The sequence below is a fragment of the Urocitellus parryii genome, chromosome 1 (genome assembly GCF_045843805.1).
Source record: "Urocitellus parryii isolate mUroPar1 chromosome 1, mUroPar1.hap1, whole genome shotgun sequence".
Lineage (NCBI taxonomy): Eukaryota > Metazoa > Chordata > Mammalia > Rodentia > Sciuridae > Urocitellus > Urocitellus parryii.
Window position 1 is genome coordinate 228,340,832 of NC_135531.1, and position 6,616 is coordinate 228,347,447.

The 6,616-nt window shown below is 37.5% G+C and overlaps 1 protein-coding gene across 6 annotated transcripts in view; it reads right to left on the reverse strand.

The window, feature by feature from the left end:
- Lnpk (lunapark, ER junction formation factor) overlaps positions 1-6,393 on the reverse strand; it is a 77,196-nt gene extending 70,803 nt beyond the window's left edge. For 4 of the 6 annotated variants that reach the window (XM_077802881.1, XM_026405639.2, XM_026405635.2 and 1 more), the window contains exon 1: positions 6,305-6,393. The gene's annotated coding sequence lies outside the window, so the exon portion shown is untranslated. Of the gene's footprint in view, positions 1-486; positions 693-6,304 lie in introns of all 6 variants that reach the window. The other 2 variants (XM_077802868.1, XM_026405637.2) reach the window with 2 other exon arrangements.
- Between the last annotated feature and the right edge of the window lie 223 nt (positions 6,394-6,616).

Consider the following 6,616-nt stretch of genomic DNA (forward strand, 5'->3'; position numbering starts at 1 on the left):
GCATGTTAGGAGTATACTCAAATCTTTGTGATTTTCTCTTCTTTAAAGCAGGTTCCTTCTGTTGTTCTTGCAATGAAAGTTTTACTAGGGCTGGGGATGTGGCTCAAGCGGTAGCGCGCTCGCCTGGCATGTGTGCGGCCCGGGTTCGATCCTCAGCACCACATACAAACAAAGATGTTGTGTCCGCCAAAAAATAAATAAATATTTAAAAATTCTCTCTCTCTCTCTCTCTCTCTCACTCTCTCACTCTTTAAAAAAAGAAAGTTTTACTATATTACTTGCATTCTCTATACTTAAGTAAAACCATTTCTATCAATCAATCAACTAAGGTAGTTATTTGGAATTCCAGGAGTTTTATAATGTTCGGAATAACATCACTTTACAAATAATTACAGAAAGCAGAGTAGTGGGGTGCTGAGAGCCATTGCCAAGTAGGAATGACGCATTGTAATCCTTGCCAGCGTACCCCATGTTAAATGGACTTGCCTTGGAAACTTGCTGCTTGCTTGTGTGTTTGAGAAAGGTGACCCTGCTCAATGACCAGGATGGATCCAGGATTAGGGTGTATCCTGCAGGATGTATCCCCGTCCTTGGGTTTAGGGCATGACAATAGGAGTTTTAGGGAAGTTGGAGGTTGAAGATTATTCCTTCTGGGAGTAGGGCTTGCCTGCTGCCTGAGTTCCTGCTGAGTTCTAGTGGAGAGAAAGTATTTAGGACGTGAATTGTGCGGGAGATTGAGAATTGCCCCTGAACGTGTGTGGAGGCTGGTGTGAGATCGGGAATAAAGAATTGCTGTTTGAACCTACAAAGCTGTGTGGTGGCTCGTGATTCTGTGCCAAGCCGAGACATTGGCATTTGGCAGTGGGGGTTTTTGTGTTGTTTTGTTTCATTTCAGTACTAGGAACCTAACCCAGGGGCACTCTACCACTAAGCTACGTCCTCCACGCTTTTTACTTATTTTATTTATTTATGTTCTTATCTTGAGACAGAACCTCACAGCCTCAAACTTGCCATGGTCTTGCCTCATCCTCCCAAGTCACTGAGGCCTGTACCACCATGTCTAGCTCAAGTTAACTGGATTTTGAATAAGAAACTAAGGGTTACAATGCTACCTGTGACCTTGAACAGATCATTTAATGATGTTGACTAATTTTTTTCTGTAAACTGTAGTTCATAATATCAACATTTTCTCACATGATAACCTTTAGTAGTATCACCTTATAGTTTAGTGATTCACCCAACAACAGAAGAAACATGGCCTAAAGTCCCTCTATCTTCAAATTTTTGGTCCCTACTACTAAACACTACTGTTCAACACCCCAAATAAACATTTCTGTCTGAAATTTAAGTAAGTTCCTCAATCTAGTTGACCTTCCTGTCAGCTAGCTGTATATCCCCTTTTACTTTTCCATGACTCTCAAATCTTTTGGAAGATTCAGCTATATTATATTCTAAGTCAATTTACCATTCCATAATTACATAAATTTTTATTCTTTTTGGTATAAATGGTAAATCTACTTTCTAACTGACAAATTGTTACCAGGTTAGAGGTATATTCTTGCCAATATGTGAAACTAATATATCTACACACACACACACACACACACACACACACACACTTACTGAAAATATACTTCTTAACCATAAAACATAATCACAAAATAATATCAATATCAAGTAAGAATTACAGCACTGTTTATATATTGGAACTAGCCTAGGACATACCTATCTTAAGAGTTTCTCAGAAAAGTTACAAAGAGCCCAAATATAAAATATGCTCATTTATGAACTGATTTTTAAGTACAAAATACCTGTCATCTGCTGGGCAAGGTGGTAAATACTGGAAATCCCAGAAAAGTTTGGAAGGCTAAACCAGCCTCAGCCATTTAGCAATTTAGCAAGACTCTTGTATCAAAATAAAAAAAAGAATTGGGTATGTGGCTCAGTGGCTAAGCACCCCTGGGTTCAATCCCTGGTAAACCAAAAAAAAACTATAATATATCTTGAAAAACTCTGAAGATTATAATGACTATTACAATCCACATTAAACATTCAAGTTATTATTAATTCTTCAATATTAGCTCAATATTCAAATTTCTAAAATGTGCTCATGGAAAATCCAGAAACTTAAAAGAAAAGTTTTACTTTCTGAGTCAAAACATTAAATAAATCTCACAACCTTCTTAAGATGTTAAAAATAATCACTAAGAAAGATAAAAGAATGGAGATTCAGACAAACCACTTAACTAGGTAGTTTCAAAGTATATATCATCCCACTATTTTAGAACTATATATGGTATCTAGCACAGTATTTTGTACACACTTGATCTATATATTTTGGTTTCTAAGAGAATTGTATTCCTCCAGTTCAAGTTTACAGCCATCATACCCTGAGACAAATTTTTAATATTTGAAATTAATAACATCAATATCACTTCATCAGAATTTTGTCTCTAGCATTTTTAATACACAAACCACATGTAATATGCTTTATATAAATTCTATCATTTAGTTATTACTATCCCTTCATTTATAAATGAAGAGCCCAAGAAAAAAGAAGTGAATACAGTAGCATCTTAAAGACATTAAGTAGCAGGGTCAGACATAGCATTGTAGTTTTGAATTTTTAAAAAGGTCATCAGTTATTCCCAACAACACAAACTCAGAAACCAAGGCAGCTTTATATAGATTAATTTATCTATAAAATATGAGAGCACCTCTAACATTCATTCTCAAATGGTTGGTAAAGAGAACTACTGATGTGAAAAGTAACTTATAAACACAAGAGATCCTGTTAGAACACTGTTCGTGCAGTCCAATTCCTTTATTTGATTAAATTTGAATGCTTTACTGCAGATCTGTCTGCACTAAAGAGAAGCTAAATAACTTACCAAAGTCACATAGCTCCAGCTACAAACAGAACTGGTACTATAAAGTCTGAAAATATAGCTTTCACTGCACTGCATATCACTTTTTAAATGACTATAATTTGAAGTGTATGCATAATATCATAATTAATACCAATTTTGATATCAGTTATTTTCAAGGAGAATTGTTTTGGTGTTAATAAAACAAACTATGGCTTAGCTCCAAAGATTCCTGAAGCAAGGGATTGTGCTTTTAAATTTGAACATTAAAACAACATTAGGTAGTAGGGGATAGGAAAGGTAGCAGAATACAACAATTACTAATTGGGCATTACGTAAAATTGTGAATGTGTAACCGACGTGATTCTGCAATCTGCATTTGGGGTAAAATTGGGAGTTCATAACCCACTTCAATCTAATGTATGAAATATGATATGTCAAGAGCTTTGTAATGTTGTGAACAACTAATAAAAAAAAAAACATTAGGATGAGTGATTAAATGCCATTTCCATGCTTTCACAATCATAATCAAAAAACAATCAGCCCTCATTGTTCCAGCAATGTTTCTATCAAATATTGGTATTAGTTAAAGAAGTTGATTTACTATAATGTACATGTGGTGGTACTTTCTAACAGACATAAAGGTGTATCAACATTAAATAATTAAATATTTTATCTAGCTCTAATTTCATCCTTCTATTTTCATCTACTGGTTCTCTCCATTCCACACATCTTAATTCTAACTCCAATGGCCCATCTTTACTATGAAACAATAGGCAAATAAATTATTTAACCTCTCTGTTACTCAATTTTTCTCATCTGCAAAAGAAGGATAGTTAAAAATAATCCTCTTAAACAGTGAAAGGTTTAAATAACATAATATATCCTAAACTATTTACAATAGTGCCTGACACATAGTCATAACTCAGTATAAATTGTTTTTACTGCTGTGGTTATTGCTATTTTCTGATCTGTCTCTGCTTTCTTTCAAATAACTGGAAAATACATGGAAACCAAATAAGACCTAGCTTTTCCTTCTGAAACATAAATCAATATCCTTGCTCTCAAGTGGACAAATGGCTCAACCTCAAGTAGCTTGTCCCCAAGAACTCTTGATGAACATGTACAGAGTTTCTTTCCATTCAGAACCTGACATGACCACAAAGCTAGATGCATCTAAATGTGTTTTTTCAATGAACAACAATGTCCACAACATTAATTGAATGTTTTCAATTAACTGCTATTCGCACTCAGGTTTGGGTGTCATTATTTAAAATCTTAAAAAACATTTTTCTTCAAATTTTCAGTTCACTTCCAATCACATTAAAACAATACAGTAAAATAAATCTATACTCAAAATTCGGCTCACCTACATACTAGCTAATTGATCTGGGGCAAATTACTTAAACTCTTTAACTCTCAGTTCGTAAAATGGTGAAAATATCAACACTTCATAGAATTAATATATAGATTACATGAAATTATTTATCACTTGGCACAGTGTCTAACATTTAGTAAATACATAATAAATTTTAGTTATTATTGCTATCACCAGAAAATACATGTGATACTGAAATGGAACACATTTCCTTCTAACTTTTTATTTTAAAAAGCACCTATTTAATAATTGAAAAATAAAATTAATTTGTATGTTTACTGACATTGTATTGTTCTCATTAATCTAATATGAAAAACTCAAGCAAAATATTCCACAAACACTTTCATTAAAATAATCTTGTAGAACTTTGGAGGAAATTTCAAGGAAAATCTAGTTTTATGTTTGATTAAGCAAGTTCCAGACTTCAATATAAACTATATAGACACTCTCAAAAGCATTTTCATAACATCTTACATACAATTTAAGATTAGTGGTTTGTATGTATAATATGTCAAAATACACTCTACTGTCATGTGTATCTAAAAAGAACAAATTTTAAAAAGACCAAAAAAACACACAAAAAAAAAAGGTTAATGATGATTTGTTCTAAAACTCTAACTTTCAAATGTCCTAACAGAAAACATAATTCTGAAATATTCCAAAACACCACATTTATCATCCCCCAAAAAAAAATTTATAAAAAGCAGCATACCTCTGAAAGCACTTTTAATATATGGTTATTAAGTGTTTGCTTTTATAGTAAGTAAATTTCATTGTGAACTAAATACTACCAAAAAATTCTATTAGAGATATTTATATATGAAAACATACCTTCTTGATAGCCATATAACTTCTCCCTTTCCTTACAGTCCTTCAAATTAATAATAAACACTTAAGTTGATGAATAGCATTACTGAACTGATTTCAATAGATGAGAGAAAACTTTAAAATTCTAACTTTCAATGCATCAATCTTGTTTAACAAAATGTATTCGAATTCAATTTGGTTCTCCTAAGAAGGCACTATGGGGACGGCTAAGGACAAGGGATTAGGGTTCCCTGCCAGTTTGAATATATGCCTGATACTAAGCCTACTCTCATCCACCACACCGCTGTTTTAACAGAGTCAGTTTTGTCAAGGGTGAACCCCAGGCCACAGAAAAAGGAGAAAACAGACTCTAAGCACCACAAACCAGAAGTCAATAGAGTAAAGCAGAACATGGAAAACTCAATGAGTCACAGGTCTTACTTAGTACTGTAAGAACACCATGAGCTCACCAAGCCTCCCTCCCTTCCCCCTGAGTTCACCAAACCTACACACACACACACACACACACACACACACACACACACACACACCGCCTCCCTCAATTTGCAAACACGGCGTTGAAGATTTTAACCTATTAATGTGGTTTAAATTTGATTTCTCCTTCTACTACACCTAAGACACCTACGCTTCTTCGTCCTTCCCCTCCACCCCTCGACCCGGCCGCGGTCCCTCAAACAATGACAAAGGTTTGTAGAGCCACTTCTCTTAAGTAGCACATAATCCACGCCCACATGCGAGCTAAGCAGCATGACACTGACAGTTTTCAATCCCTTCCAATCTCTCCAACTCGTGGGGCCTCTGTACAACTCAAGGGAAAGAAAAGGTGGTTTAGAACACTCAAAGTAGATAGTTTAGCGTAGGGTGAGCTAGTTTGAGGAGCTTTGGGCTCTTCTCAATACAGGTGGGCCAAAAGCTGCGGCTCAAGTCGGTCACTATCTGGGATCTCCGAAAATAGAGCTAGAGAAACCACCCTGATCAGAACCCGGTCTCGAGAACTCCCGGGGTACCCCTGCCACTGTACTGGGAAATCAAAGGGGGTGAGGGGACTACACTGGGTAGGCGCGAACCATAGCGGGAGAAGAGCCACAGCCGCAGAGCTCTTAGGCCACTGGGCATGGGGCGGGGACACCTGGGAAAGCAAGCAGGAGAATCCTGAGCTTTTTCCGGGGAAACTACCAGCGCGCTTCCCTATTGCGGAGCCCTCCCAACTGCCCTCATCCTGAGGCTCTACCTGCGTGAAGCGAGCACAGCCCGGCCTCGGGGTCCACCCCTGCCAGCCTCGGCCGCCACCGCGCAGCCAGCCTCCGGAGCAGGCAGCCGCCACTGACAGAGCACTGGGCCCGGCCAATTCCTTCCCATCAAACCCCGCGCTCCCGCCGACAGCCAATCGGCGCCGCAGCCGCCGCGCGGCGCTCCCCGTCACGTGACAAGGCCGGGGCGGGCGGTTGGGGCGGAGGGGCCGGGCGTTTGGCCTTGCGACACCATGCCCTGTGGCCTCTGTGGCCTCTGGCTGCTCGTCATCACTTCTTAGGGATGTACTGCC